The sequence below is a fragment of the Vicugna pacos genome, chromosome 18 (assembly GCF_048564905.1).
Source record: "Vicugna pacos chromosome 18, VicPac4, whole genome shotgun sequence".
NCBI classification, from domain to species: domain Eukaryota; kingdom Metazoa; phylum Chordata; class Mammalia; order Artiodactyla; family Camelidae; genus Vicugna; species Vicugna pacos.
Genome location: NC_133004.1, coordinates 38,386,500 through 38,407,514, shown reverse-complemented (window position 1 = coordinate 38,407,514; position 21,015 = coordinate 38,386,500). Strand labels below are relative to the sequence as shown.

At 57.5% G+C, this 21,015-nt stretch overlaps 1 protein-coding gene across 6 annotated transcripts in view; it reads left to right on the top strand.

Moving 5' to 3' along the window:
• The first annotated feature begins 1,958 nt into the window (after window positions 1-1,958).
• The window catches only part of GTF2IRD1 (GTF2I repeat domain containing 1), a 95,415-nt gene continuing 76,358 nt past the window's right edge, over window positions 1,959-21,015 (top strand). For 4 of the 6 annotated variants that reach the window (XM_072943091.1, XM_031687354.2, XM_072943090.1 and 1 more), the window contains exon 1: window positions 2,199-2,357. The gene's annotated coding sequence lies outside the window, so the exon portion shown is untranslated. Of the gene's footprint in view, window positions 2,358-5,565; window positions 5,625-21,015 lie in introns of all 6 variants that reach the window. The other 2 variants (XM_031687350.2, XM_006201366.2) reach the window with 2 other exon arrangements.

Below are 21,015 nucleotides of genomic sequence, written 5' to 3'. Positions count from 1 at the left end.
CAGCTAGTGACAGTGGAGCCAGGTGTCACACCCCAGTCACATGTGGCTGGACATGCCAGGCCAGGGCCTCCTGGTGTATCACACTGCACCCAGTCTCTGCCTGTCTCTGCCTGGGTGAGGTTGGGGTCAGGCTAGCTGTTCCTGCTGGAAGGAGCAGCCCAGAGGCAGGAGGGCACCAGCCACTCCCCACATTCCATTTGGATTTCTGTTGCTTGGGATTCTGCCTGCAGAGGGCAGTCCTGAGCACATACCAGGCCCTAGGGTCCAGAGATTTCTGGCACTCTGCCCTTGGATTTGGGGTCTGGGAAGTATTCTGCCTAGAAACCAACAGCCTAGCTAGCGCTTCCTGGGTTAAGCTTCCCCCAGCTGGGCCCACTGAGGCCATGAGTAACCCCCAAACCTCAGGTACCTGTGCAGATGTAATGGAGGGAACTTGGGTCAGTGGGCAGAACCAGGGCTATGGAGTCGGTCCCAGCAGTGCCACTCACATGCTATATGTCCTTAAGCAAGTCACTTTGCCTCATTATAAAATAAGGCCAGTAGGACTGCCCTTGCAGGTTTTGTGTAAGGAACAGTGATTGTATATGTAGCATGCCTAGTCGACGCTTAATGAGCAGCACTCATCCTCACTGTTACGCAGCAGAGCCATATTGCGGTGGACTGAGGCTGCAGGAGGGAGAAATGGAGGCTCTGTGGGATGAACCGCCTTGCCCACCTCTTACACAGTAGTAAGAGGAAGAGTGAGGGTTTGAATCCACACAGTCAGGTTCCAGACCCTGGCTCTTCCCCTTAGTTTGCTACATTAGGGCCAGAAGAGGGTGGGTGGGGATGTGGTTCTGATAGGGACCCCAAAATGGGGTATTTCAAGGTGTCTCTAAGCCTCCTGGTGGCAAGGGGGATGAAGAGTTATCCCCAAGAAGGCAGGGGCAGCATGGGATGGAGGGAGTGTCAGTGGCCTCACTCCCACTCCGTGCTCTGGCTAATGCCCTCTCTGGGCAAGGCCTTTAGTGGGCACAAAGGCCCCTCGGGGCTTGACCTTGGGCTGGGCACTGTGGACATGGCCTGCCAGGGAGGAGCTCTCAGTCTGGTGGGCTTGCTGGGTGGGGGAGGGGGGAAGACCTGGCCAGCCAAGGTTAGCCTTTACCAAGTGCCCATTGTGCGCTTGGCCAGCAGGACCCCAGTGGGCTTTGCTAGGACCCAGTAGATTCTCAGTCTGGCTCTCTCCATCTAGGCCAGGAGCTCCCTGGGGTCGGGGCTTGCCTGGTCTGTGAACCTGCCCACTGTGTCCAGCATAGCAAGGGCCCAGCACAAGGCTCAGGGCACTGTGGTGAACCACCTTGTGATGAATTAAGATGCGCAGCTTTGGAGAGGCTGGGAAGCGTGCTCCTGATTACGTAGAACCGCAGGAATGGTTGGGCAAGGGGGTGGCAAAAGCCTAGGTCGGGGGATCAGAAGCAGGGCTACCCAGACAAGATGGGACCTGGCGTGTCCAATTGGATCTGAATGTCACTGCCTTCCTTCCTATCCCAGGGGACAAAGGCTGAAAGAGGCACCTGGGCCAAGCCACTGGGAAATAACCTGGTCACGGCCGGGATGACCAGCCGCCCCACTTCATTTTCCCCAGCGCACGCCGAGCCTACGGTGACTCTGGGCCCCGGCGTCTCTGGGGATCCTCCCGGCGCCCGCTGAGTGACCTTGACCCTCGGGCCGGGCTCCTGAGCCCGGGTCTCCCGGACCGAGCCAAGGCTTTCTAATCCGCCCTGCCCAGCGCTGGGGAGGCGGAGGGGCGTCGCAGGCAGCCAGGGGGCGCCGAGGCCGCCCCTCCCGCAGGCCCCCCTGGCGGCGGGAGCTGGGGCGGCGCGCGCTCGGGGCGCGGGGCGCGGGGCGGGGGCGCGGCGCTCCCCCCGCGGTGCCCAGGCCGGGGCGCGGGGCGGGCCGGGCGGGCTAATCCCGTATGTAAATGGCAGCCAATGGAGGGTGGTGTTGCGCGGGGCTGGGATTAGGGCCGGGGCGAATGGCTGGCAATCTTACTGGGATTACAGAACAAAGAGCCTCCCTGCGCTCCCGCTCTCGGCTCCGCTCCCCGCGCCGCGCCCCGCCCTCCGCCGCAGCCCGCGCCGGGGGTGGGGGCCGCCGAGCGCCAGCCCCCCGGCCGGCCCGAGAGCCCCCGCCGGGCCCCCTCCCCGCCCCGCGCCCCGCTCTCCTCCCGCCCGCCCCCTCCGCCTCTCCGCGCCTCCCTCTGCCTCTCCTTCCCCCATTCTCCCGGATTAATTAAGGAGGCAGCGGCAGGAGGCTGAGTCCTGGCCGCGGGCCGGGGCCGGGGCGCCGCTGGCAGGAGCGCTTGGGGATCCTCCAAGGTAGGAGAAACTTTTGCGGGGGGCGGGCGCCCGGGCCATTCTCCCCTCTCCTCCCACCCCAGGGGCCCCCGCCCCTCCCCCTCAAGGTGTTACAGATTCTGGGTCCGGCTTTTGGGTGCCTTGGGAGGCACGTGACTGGGATTATAATTCGGGCCGGGGGAGGGGAGGGACGGCCGCCCCCACCTGCCGGGAGGGGGTGGGAGCTGGGAGCTGTCACCCCTCCTGGCCTTTCCGGAGGTGGGGGACGCCCCGGGCGGGCAGCGGGCGCCCGCAGGCTGCTGCAGTTGGCGAATGAGGTCAGTTGTGCTGCCCAGGCAGCGGGCGCCAATGTGGGAGCGGAGGGGGCTGGGAAGGCGATGGCCCCCGCCCACCAAGCCCCCCCACCTCCGCCTTTTTTGGGCTTGACCGTCTCCTGGCCGGTGCCCCCCACTCACAGGCTGAGTTAAACACAGCTAGTACTGCTCCAGCACAGTGGTTCCTGTTAGGGTCCCTGGGGAGGGGGCTGGCCTGAGTGGTGGCAGCTGAGCCCCTGGTGGAGTGGGGCGGGGGAAGGAGACTCAGAGGATGGCATGAGGGGTCACAGAGGTTTCAGAGGAGCAAGTTGGGGATGTCATGCCTGTGGATGGTCTCTTGAGTTCCTGCAGATGGGTGGGGAGGCCCCTGAAGCTTCCCAGGGTGCTGGATGCCCACTCCCCATCCTGAATCTCTGGAAATGATGGGCTCCCCGGCCCCAGCCTGTGGCCAGGGAGAGGGGCGATGGCCTGGGCCCAGGACAGAGGGGAGCTGTGCAGCTGAGAGTTCCGCCCTCCTGACATTGCGGGAGAGGGCTGAGCTCTAGACTTCTGGCCCTGTGACCCAGGCACCCAGGACCAGAACTGGGGTGGGAGGCACCTGTGTCCCCATCACAGCCCAAGTGAGGGAGCTTAGCATGTCCGGGTCTCCTTGCCGGGCACGTGTGGGAGATGCTGGTCTTGCAAGGAGTACGGTACTGGTGATGTGGGGTTTGGGGCAGGCCTGGACAGCTTCTAGAGGAGTGGGCATTTGCGGAGGCTTCTCTTACTGCTTGTAGCAGAAGGAAGGGGTGGCCTTAAACTGCCCTGATGCCTCAGGCTATCATCTCCCTCTGCATGTTTGGTTGCCCCATTGCTAGATCTGCTGCTCCCCAGTACTGGCCTGGGGCCTCAGGGCTTGGGAGGTGCCTGGGAGCAGCCCATTTATTTCAGCAGCGTCATTCCCAAAGGGAAAGGGCATCGGCATTGATTATTTATTCCGAGTGGGAGGCGGTGGTGTCTGGGAGGCTGGTGGCTGCTGGCAGGAAGGGCTGGGCGCAAGGACAGCAAGGAAGGAGGCGGTCAGGTGGCCGTCAGGAGTGGGGCCCAGGGCGGGGGAAGTAGACTCTGACCTCTTCTGAGCAGAGACCTGCCGACCAAGGGGGCAGGATGTCGGAACCTTCAACCTGCTTTTGAGATGTGGGAAGCTTAAGACCACACCCCATTCGGTACCCTGCTCTGAGGGTGACCTAGAAAGTTGTGGCTCTGACTCAAAGGGTCCCAGAGGACCCCAGCGGAAGAAACGAGGAAGAGTTGGGACTCTGCGGCCAATCGTTGCTGGCTCATTCAAAATGTGGGAGGATGTAGGGCGAAAGGTTGCAAAACTGGGTCTTGAAGATACCATTGTAGGGGCGTGCTTAACCTACTTAAGAAGACTGTTCTCTAGATGCTGGAGGAAGGGTCATTTATTTGCAATGTGCTTCATCTGTTCGTTTAAGGCAGTCTCCCAGAGCTGGCTAGCCTTCTGACACGGTTCCAGTTGTCAGTGTTTGATGCTTGGAAATAGTCTAAGAGGCAGACGTAACAATAGGGGTCTTGAGGCAGCTGTTCCTGCAGCCTCCTTGTCTCCGGCAGCCAAGGCGTCCCCAGTTTGGTAATGGCCTGGTTGTTGGAGACTCCAGGTAAGGATCTCAGAGTGATGTGGTGGTGACTGCATGGGGCTCTCATGTCCTAAGCGTGACCTTGGAACCACAGAGCACATCTCCGGGTCCATCCTCATTCTGGGTTCTGGTTCATGTCCTCTGGCTCTCATCTGCCCACCCACTGCCTCCTGGGCCCACTCTTTGAAACCTCCTAGCTTGCAGTTTTCCTGAATGGCCTTTCCATGTGCTGTTCCTCTTACCTCAAAAGTTCTTCCCACCTGAGGGGGTGGGGGCTTCCTTGAGTGTTCCCACCTGGTTAGGATGTGAGAATAGGGGTTGTGGAATTTGCCTTTTTCCTCTCCTCTTTCAGGGCTTAGCTGGCTGTCATGTCCTCGGGCTGGAAGCCGTCCTAGGAACATCCCCAAGACTGGCCAAGGTGCCACCTTTGTGTCCCCATGACATCCTGTCCTTCCTCTGTCCCAACATTGATCTCACTCAAGAGTTACAGGTCCCAATTGCACTGGGGACAAGGCAGGGACTGAGGCTTGCTTTTGATTCCCTGGTGGGAGGGCTGGTCCCCTAATACGTACTGAGTGAATGAAGTCCTGCTCCAGGGTCCAAATTGCTAAGCAGACGCTCTCCTGCTGTTCCTAGATTCCCATCTCTGGGGCAGGTCTCCCACAATGGTAGGAGTCCCAGGGTCTTTCCCTGAGATTCCTGCCTCCCATCCTCCAGGAGGCTCCTCTCCCCGTTACCCCAGCCTATGTCTTCCCCCCGACCTGAGCCTGGGGCTTTGCTCCCCAAGTGCCCTCCATCTGGCTTCTCTTAGTTGTCTGGCTCTCTCTCCATGATGCCCGGCTGCCAGGGACACAGCCAGGTTCCTTGGCACAGGCCAGGAGCATGTCCCCAGCCCCATGGGGCCTCAAGGGGCATCGAGAACAAGACCTGCAGGGTTAATCCCCAGATCTTGGAGAGCAGAGTGAGACCCAGGGCTCAGGATCTCCTGGGAGGCTGGGGGCCTGTGAGATGTGAACCCTTGGGGATACTGGAAAGGAGTTCCCGGCAGGGATTCACAAGCAAGGGCGGAACATGGGGAGGACTGTTTCATGTGGGAGAAGTGGAGGAGATAAGCCTGCTCCAGAGACAGCAGAATGTCACCCCTTTGGTGACACGGTGACAATGGAGACTTCCGGGTGAGTCTCCAGGGGAGCCGGCTTCGCTAGGCACCCCGGTTCCTCATTTGCAGGGATGTCTGGTTGGGACCATGTCACTGGGGTTGATATTTTGTCATTTCAGACTCAGTGCGGTGGGTTATGACTGATGGCAGCAAAGAGTGAGCCCTGTCCACTTTTGGGGTGAGTTCAGTTTCCTGAATGAGCTGGGTGAGGCTGAGCTTTCTCCAGACGTGGGCTTGGGGTGACTGGTGAGGGGGTGGTGCCGGGCAGGGAGCAGAATCCTCATTCCAAACCCCCTTCTTCTTGGTCCCGAGCTGGGCCTGGCTGACCCAGAGCTATTTGTGTGCCCACCTGTCTCCCTCCTTCAGGACCACTTGCTTCGGGTTGCCGGATTTAGCCAATAAAAATAGGGACACCCAGTTAAATTTGGATTTCAGATAATGCAGTGCTGGGGACATAAATTATACTAAAAATTTACTTGTTTACCTGAAGTTCAGACTGAACTGAGTGGGGGGGGTCTTGTGTTTTATCTGGCAACCCTCCAGCTGCAGCCTGTGGGCAGTGAGACTGTTGGGGGCTGGGGAGGGACTCAGGGTGTGGCTGGGGCCAGGAGTTGGGGTCAGGACTCCGTCTGGAGCGAGTTTGAATCGGACAGCATTGATTCTAATTTCCTCTGTTGGGCTTCCTCCAGTCTGGGGTCCAAGGGGCCAGATCTCCTATTTGGCTTGGGGGGAGGGGAATGGGCCACAAGGCCCTGGTCATTTCCTGGCCTTGGGCCCTCCCGCAACATTCCAGGGGCCTCAGTGCAACACAGGGGCTGGGGGGGGTCCTACCTCAGATGGCATGGCAACGAGGTGGTAATTCCCAGCAACCACGGGACTGTACTCACCTGGCGTCCCTCCAAAGGGGCAGCCCTCAAGCCTGTGCACAACCCAGCAAGGACCCTCCCCTGCCAGGGGTCCTAGAGGCCAGATCTCCAAGCCTCGAAGAGGGAGCGTCAGAGAAATAGCCTCCCAGTGCTCAGGCCTCCCTCTGCAAATCTTGGACTGCAGATCGTAATTTGGCTCTGATAGGGTGTCCCCGACAACTTTCCTGTTCCTCCCAACGTCTCATAATATGACTTATGGACACCAGTGGCACAGAAGACCCTGAACACCAGGGCTTCCCAAACTGGGGATCTTTGAGCACCTGCCATCCGAGTTAGGACCCCTCAGCCCCTGTATTACACTGAGGCCCCTGGATTGTTGCGGGAGGGCCCAAGGCCAGGAAGTTAACAGGGTCTTTTGGCCCATGTCCCCTCCCCTGGTCTGGGCCATGTGCTCATATGTAAAGTGGCGATGATGCCCCCTGTCCTGCCTGAGCCCCAGGGTGGTGCTGTGGTAGGGCTCCCTGGAGGTGTATGTGGGTCACCCTGGTGCAGGTCTGGAGTGAAGACGAGGTGGGAAGCCAGAGGTGAGAGATCCCAGCTGGAGGGCTTGGGGTCCTGGGCAGCTCATAGGTGCCCGGTCAGGTTATGTGGTTGGGGGAGGAGGGCCAGCTGTGAGCTGGGGACAGCTGGGACCATGTCTCTCTCTGGCCTGTGGCTGGAGGAGACCCTTTAGGCTACTCCTCTCCTGGAAGCTTAGGTGGGGCCAGGCCTGCTGCTGGTGGGGTCTCGTAGTGTCTCAAGGTGTGCTTTCTGGCCCTTGGCAGAACTACCATGTGGAGGGGCCTGTATCTGTCCAACCATCCATCCTTCTGTCTGTCACTCCACAAGCTGGTGTGAGACTTACGGAGGCACCAGGTCTGCAGGGTCTCGGGTTCTGGCGTCCAGCTTTAGGCTGGCATGTAGGAAGGGCTCACTTCCGTGCGTTATATATATATTGTCGAAGGATAAACAGTGTCTGGTGACAAGCCTGGGTCTGAAATGTGCCGTCCAAAGAGCTCGACCAATACATGCATTCACATGACCAGAGCCCCTATCAAGACAGAACGTTCCATCCCCGCCAAAGTTCCCTCAGGCCTGTATGCAGCCAGCCCCTCCCCCAGGCCCTGGCAACCACTGGCCCATTCTCTGTCTCTATAGCCTTGCATCCTCCAGAGCATCATGTAAACGCAGTCACACAGTATGCAGCCTGAGTCTAGCTTCTTTCACTCCTCCCAGTGCTTTGTTGAAGCATCAGTTGCTGGTTCCTTTTGGTGGCTGAGTAGTATTCCCCTGCATGGATATGTCACAGAGCTCTGCTGCTTTCCTGGTGGAGAAAGTCAAGGCCTGCCGGTTTGCTGAGCTGTTCTCCGGCTTAGGGCCACCCAGAGGAGGGGGTACCTTTCCTCACATTCACCAAGGCACTGCCTACACCACATCCCCACCCCCAATGAGAGCCGACCCTGAGCCAGGATCGCTGCACGCTTCTGTCCGCAGAGCTGGAATTTCATCCTCCGTTTCTGGTGACTCATACCGACGGTGAGCTCCTGATGAAATTACACCTGCCTGCGGCTGCCCTTAGGACTGCAGTCCTTGCCTGCCACACAGGTGGGCTCCGGAACAATGGATGCTCCAGAGGCAGGGGGCAGGCCTGGAGGGACGGGAGCTGTCTGCCCTGTGGTGTTCACCCACCTCTGTGTGCCCCATTCCCCAGGGAGTCTGGGGGTCCTCAGCAGTAAGGCCCTGGTCTCCGCTTGTGCACCTGTGTAGCTTTAAGTAGAAATTCTGTGTTTTCCTGAAACATGGACAGGACTTCTTTGGGAAGGATATGGAAGGAGGGCAGTCAGGAACATAATTTAGAGTCAAACAGAATGGGGCTGTGTGACCTTAAGTGATTGCTACCACGTCTCTGTGCTTTGGTTTCGCCGTCTGTGAACAGGAGAACGGAGGATCTGGTTTGCAGGGCCAGGGCAAGACTCAGCTGGGGTCGCATGAGCCGCTGGGCTCCCACAGAGCCCTGGAGGGCATGGGGCCCCCGAGGGGGAGGGGGTGGGGGCATTTGGGTCTCCTGCTCCCTGTGTCCCCCTCTGAGCTGCTGTAGGGCCACTTCCCTCCGAGTTACCTGTGAGGGCTGTAAGTAAAAGATTGGGTGACAGACATCTGAGATCGCCTGCTGGCTGTGGCCGGTCTCCTGAGTGTTGTGTGAGCAGCACTGAGATTTCGGTTGGTCACGGAAGCTTCTGGTCAGGCTGATCCCACTCTGCCACCTGCTTGCTGCATGTGGCTTGGATGGCCGCCTGGTCGGCTGCGCCTCAGTTTGACCATCTAGAAAACAGAGGAGCCGCACCTTGTGGGCTCACAAACAGCCGTGCCTGAGTGAAGGGGGACCCAAGAAGAGCTCCTGGGTCCCCCAGAGGTTGTGACTTCCTAAGGAAAGAGAGCACTGTGGGTGACAGCAGGGTGGCCTGCATGAGTGTCTTGAGATTTGGCTTTTTTTTTTTTTTTTTTTTTTGATGGAGGTACTGGGGATTGAACCCAGGACCTCGTGCATGCTAAGCGTGTGCTCTACCACCAAGCTATTTCCCTTCCCCTTCCCAACTTGAGGGTTTGAACTTTGTTTTTTTGTGAGGAAGTAATTGACTTTTCCTGATGAGCCTCCCTACCTCCACGCCTTGGCCCCTTGTCTTCAAAGGCTGGACTTCTGAGTCCCACCCTTGGGCTGTACTCAGTGGAGGGAGTGGCAGGCTAGCCCTGTGCAGATGGGCCCCTGAGTGCTTCTGCCTGGCTCCCTGGAACAGACAGGACCCCTGCCCGCCCACCCACCCACCCAGCTCCAAGGTGGTCCTGGCGGGCTCCAAGGGGGTCTGGTGACTGGGCCTGTCTGGTGTCTCATGTTTATCCAGGAGCTGGTTTTTCAGGTGTGGCGACTTTCAGCAGAGAGGCCCAGCTCGGGAGAGGTAGGCCCTTTGGGAAGGAGCTGGTTGCCCCTGTTCTCCGTGTGTACCCTGGTTTTCAGCTAGGGGTGCAGCCCTCTGAGTGGGTGGGCTAACCACATCCTCCCTCTGATCCTGGTCCATCGCCTGCCCAGGGCCAGTACTACTGAGACACTGTTTTCAACACATCCAAAGGAGAGATGCTCTTGGTTGCCCTGGGTCAGAGGCCCAGTGCCCCTTTTTGGGGGCTGGCTCCTTTGGCTGTCTCAGGGCTTCCCCACTTCCCAGCAGGGGACCCTGAAAAGTATCAGGACCTTTGAAGCCAGACAGACAGAGGTTCCAGTCCCAGTTCTATCGCCGACCTGCTGTGTGGCTTCAGGAAAGCGACTTTACCTTTCTGAGCCTCATGTGAACAAAGGAGCATGGTTCTCCTTGCCTGGCAAGGTTCTTGCAAGGATCCGTGTTTTCATTTGGGGAAAGTTGGTCCCCATCCCAGTGAAGAGTGTTTTCTCAGCTTGTCATAGGACAGTCCCAGAGGCTGGCCCTAGGAGAGCCCCAGGCCTGCCCAGAGAGGACCTGGATGCCATCATTCCCTGCTGTGCTCTTAACCTCCTCTGCCCGTGGAGCATGGGCTGTGCCGTGTCTGAGTTTGTTTCTGCAAGCTAGGAAAACCCCAGGGGTAGAAGCGGTTAGTCCTCTTGGCCCATCCACCTCTCAGACCCTTGGAGCGGGTGATCAGGCATCAGAGATGCCAGGCCCTGCCTTGGTGCTGGGTTACCCAGGGGTGTGGGCCCTGTGGCTGGGTTTTGGAGACAGACTCACTCCCCGGTGGGGGCAGCCTGTAGGAGGTGACTGGAGGACAGGTGGGATTCAGAAGGCTGGGTGGGCACTCTGGGGTGGGGGTTGCAACGGTGTGAGTAAGGTCCAGAGACAGGCAGTGACACTCCAGAAGTAGCAGGGCCTTCCATGGGGACCAACTTGGGGCCTTGTGTTGGGTCCAGGTGAAGACCTTCATCAGATGGCCTCACTCCCAGCCTGGGCATGGCCAGGCCCTGCCTGCTTCAGTGCCAGCCGTGATGCGCTTCACCGTTTTCTAGAATGTACTGTGTTCCGTCTTGCTTCTCCTTCGAACACGTTTTACTGCTCCCTGTCCATTTCATCGGGCCAATTGTTGCAGGCCTCAGCTTGGATGTCATTTCTGTCGGGAAGCCTTCCCTGATGCCCCCTCCTGCGTCCGTGTTGGATGCCCCTCCTTTGCTCCTGCAGCACAGCCCTCGCTGCATTCTGTGTTCCAGCTGCCCTTGAGCTTGTCTGTCGCCCTTTCTTGGGTCAAGGCTGTGCTGCCTTGTCCGTCCATATACCTGCCCCCAGCTCCCTGCCTGGCACAGTGAGCGCCCAGGACAAACTTGTTAAGTGAATTAGAAGCAAGCTGGGTGTTGGGGCATTCGGGGTGGGGCCTTGGAAGGTCAAGGGGCTTTTTCCACCCTTCGATACCAAGTCTCACCAGCTCAACTCCATCCTCCCCAGAGGCAGCCAGAGGATGGTGGGTGATGGTGGTGGTTGGTGGGGGAGCACCATGTCTTCCTGTGGCTGGTGCAACCCACTTTGGGGGGGTTCCCCCTCCATGAAGGGCAGCTGGTGTGTGTGGAGAGAGCACAAGTGTGAAGCCTCAGAATAGTTAACCCCCTGGGCTATGTAGACACACACACTTAAGTGCATACACGTGTGTGTACGTCTGTGGGGTGTTCCAGAAGCTGCTGGCGGTGACTGTGTCCAGTAACTTGACGTTTAGCTGGATCCTGACCACCAGCCTCAGACAAGTCCTGCCCGGTGTGCAGAGCCCCCTCTGGTCCCGGCCGGTGGCACAGGGACAAGTCCATCAGTTAAGAGTGCGTTTGGCTCCAGGTAATAGGAAACCTGAGTACAGAGGCACCAGCAAAGAGGGGTTTACATATTCTGCACAAGAAAAGCCTGTGGGTAGGTCCTCGGAGCCTGGGGTCGGGGCTCAGCGGTACCTTTAGGATTTTATTTTTTCCTCTCTAGCATGTGGATTTTTTTTTTAATTTGAAAACTATGTTCTTTCAAATGTACACTTCAGTGTGTTTTCGTATATTCACAAAGTTGTGCAGTGTTCGCCGAGGTCTAATTTCAGAGCATTTCGTCACCTCCAAAAGAAATCCTGACCCGTTAAGTAGACATACACACACCTCCTGGCAGCCAGTGGGGTCTGTCTTTCAGGATGGCTGACGTGACTTCTGCTTAGGACTGGGGCCCGGGGCTTCTGCAGGGGCACCCTCCTCCCTCCCCGACTCCTGCGCCTCCTGGATGGTGTGCCCCGAACTCTTAGAGCTGAAGGGGCCTCAGAAAATGTTGACTTCTCTTCCTTTTCAGATGTGGAAACTGAGGCCCAGGACTGGGAAGACAGTTGGTTAAGGTCCCAGAGTTAAAAGAATCAAGATCTGAAAGCCACATCTCGTGACTCTTTGTCCAGGGCTCCCTGCCCTCCTGCAGCCACTCTGGTCTGCCTGTTCCGGGAGGCTGGGCGGGCGTATCGAGGCAAAACAGCTGATGGAGACCGCGGTGGATGGGGGCCGTAGGGACGTGGGAGTGATCAGGGCATTGGAAACACCCCAGATGAAGAGAGGGGAAAGTCCGCAGTAGGACATAGTGGCTGTCGATTCTGCTTGGAGGCGGGCGGCTGCTGAGTGGTTGATGGAGTATAGGCTGATGTCTGCTGGGACCAGGCAGGAGAAAGGGGTACCAGTTTCTGCCCAGTGACTCACGTGCAGGCTGCCCATGGCGTCACCTGGGGTAACTCTCAAGCCTCATTACGTGTCCAGGAAAATCCCAGCAGATACAGTCCTTGGGGTCTGTGGAATGGGTCTGATGAGCTGGAAGTACCACCTAAGGGAGAGAGCCTTGGAGGCGGGCAAGTGGGATATCTTGGGTGGTGACGCTCCTAGGCAGGTGGACCCAGTCTCGGTGATGCAGGCCCCACATTTATCTGGTGTAATAATGAGTCACTGCCCGTGTGGGCTGCGTCCACCCTCATGGCGCTGCCCAGAGCTGTCGAGGCTTCCATGAGGATGGGGGATGGAGGGCATGTGGCTGTGGCATGGAGCTGGAGCTGGTTTTTGTCCAGGTGCCTTCTGCCCACCTTGGGAGCCAGTTCAGAGCTTTGTCAACCCCATGAGGAGGGTTTTCCTTCTGAAAGGCTTAGAGGGCTAGGACACCGAGACCCCTCCCTGCTAACATGCACCTCTGCAGGGACAGAACTTTGGAAGGAGTGACTTTCTCATCCCAGGCTTCAGAAAGGGTTTCGCTGGGGGCATGAAACCAGTGCCTCCTTGCTCCCGTCTTCTTGGCTCCGAGCCTGCTGCTGCATTCATGGGGGTCAGACTGGGCGATCCAGAGTCTGGGGTCTACAAGGAGGGCTGGCAGCTCCTAGAATTCTTCTTTGCTGTCTCCACAACTCACTCCAACATCCTGGAAGGCCCGCGATCTTGGCAGTGCAGGACCCTTCCCAGCAACCTCTGCCCTGTTTTTGGTTCAGAAAGTGATATCTCCATGTCTGTGGGGTACCTTCTGGTTGTCAGGACCTATGATGCCTCCAGGAAGCCCACCTTGGGCCTCACTGCAACACCAGAGAGGAGGCCTGGCCCCTGTCCTGAAGCCCCTCGCTCTCTGGAGGGAGGCAGAAAAGATAGTTTGGAATAATGAACCATGGGAGAACTACTCAGCCTTTCTGCAAATACCTGCACGTGAGTCACTGGGCAGTGAGCCGTGTTTGGGGCTGCTTAGGGGACGTGTGTGTCGGGGGAAGTCAGGTGCTTGTTGCTCCTTCTGGCAGACTTTACTTTGAAACTGGCCCCTAAGTCTTCCTGCTGTGTGACCGGGGCAAGTTACTCAGCCTTTCTGAGCATCCATGTGCTTGGAGGGTTGTAGCAGGAGATGAAAAAAGGATGCTAACAGCACAGCACTGGGTGGTCACATATGGCTGCTGATGGCTGTAATGTGACTGAGGCTTCTTGAAAAAGTGGGGTTCAGCCAGGCCCAAGGCCAAGGTGGGATTTGGATAAAAAGGCTCCATTGGGGCCTGGCTCTCACCTCCCACCGCTGCTCTGTGAGGGAAGGGGCAGAGTGTCAGGGATGCCTCTACTAGGGGAGGAGACTGAGACCCAAAGAGGGGAAGCAGGTTGCCCAGCGTCACACAGCCCCAGTAGATGGCAGATTCTCAACTACACGGATCTCCCGAGAGTTGGCCCCATGCACGCGCCTGAGACTGTGGGCTTTTGGTGGGGAGCTGCCCGTCAGCAGTGGTTGGGCCCTAGGGAAGGGATGGCGTAGCCTGGGCTGGGTTCCTCCAGGTCCCCGTCCTGGTGTTGGGAGAGAAAAGCCGGCATGGGTCACTTTATTGAATCCCCTGGCCAGAGCTTTGGGCAAGGCCCGGCTTGTTCCTGGTGGATCAAGGTAGCCAGGCTCACCTTGCCAAAATGAGGGCGGAGGTGGGGGCAATACGTTTGGAGAAGGAAATGGGGTGTGTGCACCAGCCTGAGTGTGCACGGGAGAGGAGGGCCAGGGAGCAGAGCAGGAAGGTGGCCTGGAGTGCTCGCTCTCCCAGAGTGCTGTGTAATGGTGGGCAGGTCACCTCCATGCTGAGCCTCGGTTGTACAGCGTAGGATGGATGACAGTCTGTGTCCTGCCTCCCTCCCAGAGTGCAGGGGCCTCAGAAGTGATAATGTATGAAAGCTGTGAGCAGGGAAGGGGTGATTGGTGTGCCCCTGTGTGGGCCTGTGACTGTCTAGCCACAGAAGAATGCGTGTCATCCCCTGGGGACCTGGCCATTAATGTGAACCAACCCCCTGCTCCTGCAGCAGGGTGGGGATTCACCCCCCCACCCCCAGGATAGACCGTGTGGCCCCCTCTTCCCTGTATGGTGGCGTTCCTTGCCTAGAGCACAGTGGGTCTGCAAAAGATACTTACATATTTATGAAAGGGATGAATGGGGCTTGGGGCACCTGCAGGTGTCAGCCGTGACGTGCGTGCGCACGTGCGAACAGAGAGTACGAGGACAGGGCAGGTGGCAGGTGCAGCTGACAAAGACCTAGTGAATGGACGTGTGAATGGAGATGGTCTCCTCTCATGTGTAGGTCACTATTTATGTAACCTTCGACGCGGGGGAGGGTACAGCTCAGCGGTTGAGTGTGTGCTTAGCATGCACGAGATCCCCAGTACCTCTGTTAAAAAAATGATGTTAAAAATAAATAAATAAATAAACCTAATTACCTCCCCCCTAAAAATATATACGTGTATGTATAACCTTCGACTTCTCTTTCCTTACCTGGGAGCTCTGGGCAGGGACTGGGCCTGATTCACCCCAGTGCTGAGTCTGGGTCTTCGCGGGTGCCGTGAAAATACTCGCACTCGCAATTAATTGGCGTCCCACAGCATCCCTCAGGTGGGTGCAAGGCCGAGGCGGGCGGGCGGGCCCGGGACTGGGACTGAGGAGCCCTTGGAATCGGGAGGGAAGGAGGAGAGGGTCCTGGAGGGTGTGGTGTTGGGATTTACAGGAGCAAGAAGAAATGAGGGGGCAGAGGGCATCTGGGTCGGGGTGGGGCCTGTGGGCAGGCCAGAAATGAGGAAGGGGTGTGAGAGGGACTGTGATGAGCGCTCTGGACTAGATCGGGGCAGGTGTGGAGGCTGAGGAGTGGTCGTGGTGGTCCTTCCATCTGGGGCTGAGAACTTCTAGCCCAAGTTCCCAACCTACAGGTGGGGAAACTGAGGTCCAGAGAGGGCTGGTGCCCAGGCTCCATGCTGTACTTCAGGGTGACCTCTGGAGTTAGAAGCCAGCTTCTTCCCTGGGACCCTTGCCCCCCACCCCTAGTGGCTCCGAGCCCAGGGCACCAGGTTGAGTAGAAACCAGTAACTGGGGCAGTGAGGGAGCGCTGGGCCGGGTTACCAGTTGGGGTGGGGGCCGGGAGCCAGCGCCCGCACCGGGATTAGCTCACCCACAAGTGATTAGCTCTTTTCCGCCCAGCCTTTTCCCGACAAGAAAGGGCCTGATGCTCCTCTTCCACGTCGCTCATCCTTCTGAGAAGTCTGTTTACGTCTGGCGAAGGGGCTCTCAAGAGACACGCTCGCCCCAGGGGCTGGCGCTGCCCCAGTGCTGGCTTCTTCCCACCACCTCCTGACACCCAGCCCCAAGCTCTGCAGATGCCTAAGAACCAAGACATATTTACACACCACGCAGGTGAGCTGCCCAGGGGCAGTCGGGACTGGAGGGCCGGCGGCCAGGGCCCCCTGACGCCCAGCTGAGTGCCAGGCCTGCATTTCTCACCTGGTCCCCCAGCACGTAGGGGGACAGAAGTGTCATTGTGCAGCCAGTCAGGAGAGCCAGGTGAGCTGACCTGGAGTTGATGAGACAGGGTGATGTCAGGGGAGGCAGCGCTCAGCAGGTGATGTCAGTGCAAAGCAGTTGTCACCATCATCGTGACTTCTTTAATGAGCCCGTAGGCTCTCCAGCCCTGAGCCAGATACTTTTCACATGTTATCTCACACGTGGTCCTTGTGTCACTGGTAGCACCATTTTGCTCAGATGGAAGTCACAGGCTGGTGATAGCTAGGTGGACGCCTGATTCCAGCTTCGGTTGACCCCAAAGCCCAGGCGTCTCCCCCGTCCTCATGCCGAGAGGGGCAGAGAGGGCAGTAGGGGGACTCAGGCCAGCTGGATGTAGGTGTGATGAGGTTGAGAGTGCCATGGGGAGGGCCATAGGTGCGCAGGGTGGTGGAGTTTGCCCGAGCTCCCTTTTGCATCTCCCTCGCTCTCAGACTTTTGGTTCCTTTTAGCGACTTGTTCATCCACCCAGCAAGTATTGCAGACTGCCTGCTTGCTGTAGTTCTGGGAGACGGCCTTGAACAAAACAAAATCCCTTCCCCCGTGCATGCACGTCCTGTTAGGGAGGCTGGTGAGACTCCGTCCACCTCCCGGCTGGTCTTGGGTGCCAGCCTCTGCTGTCCTGCACACACACACCTTCCCACCCGATGGAATGAAATGGCCACGGAGTCGGGGCTCTTTGTTGTCCTGGAGTGACAGAGAGCCTGGGCATCGGGGCTCTTAGGACTGGCTCCTGAACTCAGAGGGGCCCATCTGGAAGGACCCAGGAGGCCTGGTCCCTGTGGTGAGACTGTATGTCTCCATCCAATCCCAATGGTTCCGGTTTTCTCATCCTGAAGATTGAAGCCCATTTAAGCCCTCCCACCCCTCCTCTACCTCCTTTCTCACCCAGGCCCTACATCTGCCACGCTCTTCCACTCCTCAGCCCTTTGCATCCCCTCCCCTGGGCCCACCCAGTTTGTTGCCCTGGTCCTTGTGTTCCTCTGGGTTCCTTGGCCAGCCTCCTGACCTCTGACCTCCGCTCTTCTCCCCTCCCCTGATTCCCCCTTTGTCTTCAGTTTCCCTCTGATTTCTCCCACTGTGTTCTCCCTGGACCCTCTAATCCATGATGGGCCTTTGCCCAGACCCCCCCATTAAGCCCCCAGCCCCTGATCACCCACGGGTTACAGGTGACCCTCAGGGTCCCAGGCTTGGCCTCTCAGCCTCCTCTCTTCCAGTCTCCCCACTCTTCCCTGCTGGGCTGGGGGCACCGTCATCCACTCCATCATTGGAACCAGAAACTCAGATGTCACCCCAAGGGCCTCCTGGGAACACCCCCATCCACGCAGTCACAAAGCTCTGCCCTTCTCAGTGATCAAATCTAGCTTCTCCATCCTGCTGCCACCATCTGCCTCAGACCTGGTCATCCCTGGCCCAGACTCTTACGGAAGCTTGGTAACTACTGGTTTGCCATCTCCAGTCCTGTCCCCTATAGTTCACCTGCCAGGACCCCCTAAGCACATCTGCTTCAAACCCATTGGTGGTTCCCATCCCCTAAATGGTGACCTTCTGAGGTCCTGGACCTGGCCCCAGCAGCCACGCCCGTCTCTTGGCCCACTACTTCCTGCCCTGACTTGGCAGTTCCAGCCACACAGAGCCAGGCCGGTTCTCTACTCCATCCACCGCTCTGCTCAGGCTCCACCGAGACACGTGGGCGGTCCTGACTCGTGGTTGGGTTTCCTGGGCAGCGGGTAATTTGGCTCTCCTTCAAATGCGTATTTGCTCAGCATTTTATTCCAAGGAGGTGGGCGCTGCAGGGGGCAGGGCAGGCATCCCCCTTGTAGATGAGCAATGTCTGGGTACTGCTCTCCGGGCTGTGCTCCTCCTCTGCAAACTCCCGCTCCCACGTGATGTGACCCTGGACTCAGCCCGGGTGCCACCTCCTCCAAGGAGCCTTCCCTGATTTTCCCACCTACCATCCCATACTTCTGTGTGTCACGTATTTTTGTCTTTGGCAGAAGTATTATTAACTTACAGTAAAATGCATACATCTTAAGTGTCCAGCATGATGAGTTTTAACCTGTGTATATGCCCATGTAACCGCCACTCAAATCGAGAAGTGTCACAGTGTGTTTTAATCTCTTTTTTTCTAAGAGTCTATTTTATTGTAATTATCCTGTTTCCTCCCAGCCTGGGACACTCTCCGGGTCAGGAGCATCTGCTCTCTGTCCCAGTGCTCTGTGAAACAAAGTGGGATGGTTTTGGTGTGTGTGCGTGGCCATGTCCCCACATGTGTGACCATGAGCTGGGAGTGTATGGCAGTGGCTGTGGGAACTTGTGCATTTTGAGCCTGGCTGGGGCACTGCTGCAAGGCCAGATGCCCCCTCCTCAGCTGGGAGAGGGCCTGATCCCGATCCCCGGCCCAGGGCCTCTGCAGGAGCAGCGGCCCCACCGGGAGAGGCCCCTACCGGCTGGCAGCCTGGAGATTAGTCTCCAAGGCCACGATGCCAGTTGCCATAGGCACGCGGGCCCGAGTCGGGATTGCAATTTCTCATCCTGGTCACGCAGGCGGCGGCTGCCCCGTCCGCCGCCAGGAGCCGGGAGACGGGCTTTAAATAACAGGGAGGAAACCTGATCCCAGGGAGCTGTCTGCCCACCAGAGCCAGGCCTCCCCTCCTGCTGGGACAGGCATGGGGGCAACCCGGACACCTCGTGCTGCCAGCGGCACCCACTCCATCTCCTCTGGGGCGGAGCCTGGGTTTGAGGGTTCCCCTCGTTGACCTGACGCCCAGAGCTCAGGCCCTAGCTCAATCTGAGAAGAGTCAGCCCACCTTCATGACCCCCTCCCCCAGCTGAGAGAGGTCAAGTCCTGCCTTCTAGAATCCAGGGCTTCCCATGGCCAGGCCCCAGCTTCTCCTCCAAGAAGGCAGGAGGCCTCCTTCCTTTTTCCAAGAAGCAGCAAGATGCCCTTTGCCCGAGCCTGGGCTGCTGTCCTGTCCCTGAGGGTTGGGCAGCGTGTGGGTTGGTTATTCTTACATTTTTTTTTTTAAGAAGGAGGTTTCTGTTAATTCTTTCCAAATTGCAAAAGTCATACTTCTTCTCTTAGATCGTTTACAAAATATAGACTAATAGAGGGGAGAAAGTCACTCATGGATCCCGCCCATCAGATGAAACGTCTGGAGTCTCCATCCCCAGCGTTTCCGCCCGTATTTGAGGTTGATCGTCTGTACGATGCTGGTGCCTGTGGGGCACTTGGGTTGCCTGTTGTTTCCCTCTTTTGTGTGTAGCATGTGTCTTTACACATAGAACATGGTTTGGTGAAACACCTTTGTATGTAAGTCTTTGTGTTTTGGGTAATTTTCTCTGGATAAATTGATAAAAGAACTGAGTCAAAGGGTGGGAACTTGGTTAAACCTCTGGAGACGTGTCAAGACAACTTTCTTGTCTGCTTCGTAGCTAGGGATCCCAAACCTGTCTTTTTAAAAGTTTTTATTGAGAGGAAAAAAAGAGCTATTTATTATGAGTCAACAGCTTGGTAAATTTTTAAAGAAACCAAGTCACCCAGGTAAACTACCCAGCTCAAGGCCAGAACGTTCCCAGCCCCCCCAGAAAGCCCCTGCCACCCTCCTGTCTAACCACGGCCCGGCCCTGCCTGTCCACCAGCGTGAGCGCCGTCCTGACTCCTGACAGTGGAGTCTGGCCGGTGTTTGAGACACATAAACTGTATAGTAAGGTGGGGTAAAGAAGACGGTAAAACAAAGTTGTGTCCTAACATGGATGCAGAAGTGAATCTCAGTTTGATGAAAATGCACACCGTGGGGTCTGTCTCCGTTAGGAGTGTGTTCAGTTGCAAGTAACCTGATAAACAGAGACTTAAGAAGAGAGGGGTTTGTTTTGTCCTGTAATGAGAAGTCTGGAGGTGTGCAGCCCAACCCTGGGGCAGCTGCTCAGGGGTTTCAGAGAGACCAGTGCCTTCTGTTCCCTGAGTTTTCCATCTTTTCCAGGTGGTGGCTTTGGTCATCCTGGTCTAAAGGAACTGCAGGCCACCAGGCAGCAGGCGGAAGGGGTTGGGCGGCCCGTGCCTGCTCTGTGGCAGGAGAGAAGAGGGTAGAGTGGGACTTGAGCGGACCAGCTACAGCATCGGCTACAGAACCCTAGATTCTTGCTGTGGGTCGATCACCAAATGGGGTGTTGGAAAGGGAGTGTCGGTCTGTTGTAAAATAGACCAGGAGACAAAAACAAATGGTAAAGATTGACTTACTAGGATGCTTTCAGCTGCCAGGATAAGAAACCTTCGCTGGAAACAGCTTACAAAACATGGGCTTTTATTATCAGGCCTGAAGCCCAGAGCGGGCAGACCCCGGTCAGGAGGGTCCAGGTTCCTCCACAGGTCTGCTCTGCTGGCCTCTGCATGTCGGCCTCACCAGCTGGGCTGGTTCCTCTCCTGGTCCTCTTAGTTGGAGATGTCACATTCAGAACATCTGGATATCCTCGTTTCTGTCCCTTTTTAAGAGCAGGGAAAATGTTGCTAGAAACCTTGTGTCTCAGTGGCAGGAATTGGGTTCCATGCTTCTCCTAAACCCATCCCAGGTGAGGAAATGGGATTGCCTTGGTCTAAGCCTTCAGGCGTCACCAAAATTCTCTGCCCCAAGCACCTGCCTTTAGGTGCCATGACACAATGGGGGCTCTGTCAGCAGGATGGAGGGAGAGGACGTGGGGTCAGAGGTGGGATGGGGATTCGAGTGTCTTGACAACAGTTCCAGGCTGCCTTTCACTGCACTGCAGCCAGCAGAAGACCTCCTCCAGCTGCCCTGCCTGGAGCCTGCCTGGGCAGGTGGGAGTAGAAGTCAGGGCCACTGTCTGCTTCGTTCTCTGCCCACTGCCGTGCTGGGTGGACAGTGCGGGGGCAAGGACTCAGGGCCCTCTTGTAATTCCATCCCCACTGGGAAGCTCCTGGGACAGGAGATCCAGTTGGGGGTAGGGCTGCTGGGGAGAAGCGATGCCCCCTCCCCTCCAGAGGGGAGAAATTTCTTTTTTGTTTGTTCTCTCAAGCTTCTTTTTCAAGAAACACAAGCATATGGCAGGAATGGTGCGGGGGCTGTGTTTGGGTGGTGTGTGCTCTTCCTTTGCCTTTTACGTGGTGATAGTATTTTTTTTCCACCAGCTCCAGGGCCCAGCTGGTACATAGGGCAGTGAGACTTGAGTCAGAGCCACTCCCCGGTATCCGGAAACATCCAGCTCTTTCCACTGGTGGCTCCTGGGGTTTCCCATAGGAAAAAGGATTGGAGAACTTGCCAGCAAACCCAGGCCTGAGCTTTGTAGAGGTCTGAGCTGAGGACTGTGTATCCAGGAGGTTGAGGA